The sequence below is a fragment of the Etheostoma spectabile genome, chromosome 16 (assembly GCF_008692095.1).
Source record: "Etheostoma spectabile isolate EspeVRDwgs_2016 chromosome 16, UIUC_Espe_1.0, whole genome shotgun sequence".
NCBI classification, from domain to species: Eukaryota; Metazoa; Chordata; class Actinopteri; order Perciformes; family Percidae; genus Etheostoma; species Etheostoma spectabile.
This window is the reverse complement of record NC_045748.1, coordinates 23975575-23975799: the sequence shown is the minus strand read 5'-3', so window position 1 is coordinate 23975799 and position 225 is coordinate 23975575. Positions and strand designations below refer to the sequence as shown.

Here is a 225-nt window from a genome sequence, read left to right as displayed (position 1 = left end):
CAGATCCTGTTTCCACCCTGTGTGTTCAGGTCTCTGTTTTATCTACAGAGTGAGACATCTCACTTCTATACTATCTTTGTTAGGAGTTGCACATGCTCAGTAGCTCCTTTAAGGATCCATCCGCTAATAACTCTTGGCTCCAGCTTTGGTCAGTCCAAGGCAGGATTAGCTGGGAGACTTCTTCTGGACCAGGGCCACTTGTAGAATACCTGCAGAACAGGGACA

General features: G+C 47.1%; 1 protein-coding gene across 1 annotated transcript in view; it reads left to right on the top strand.

The window, feature by feature from the left end:
* ptpa (protein phosphatase 2 phosphatase activator) overlaps positions 1-225 on the top strand; it is a 31937-nt gene that overhangs the window by 9100 nt on the left and 22612 nt on the right. The window lies entirely within an intron of this gene.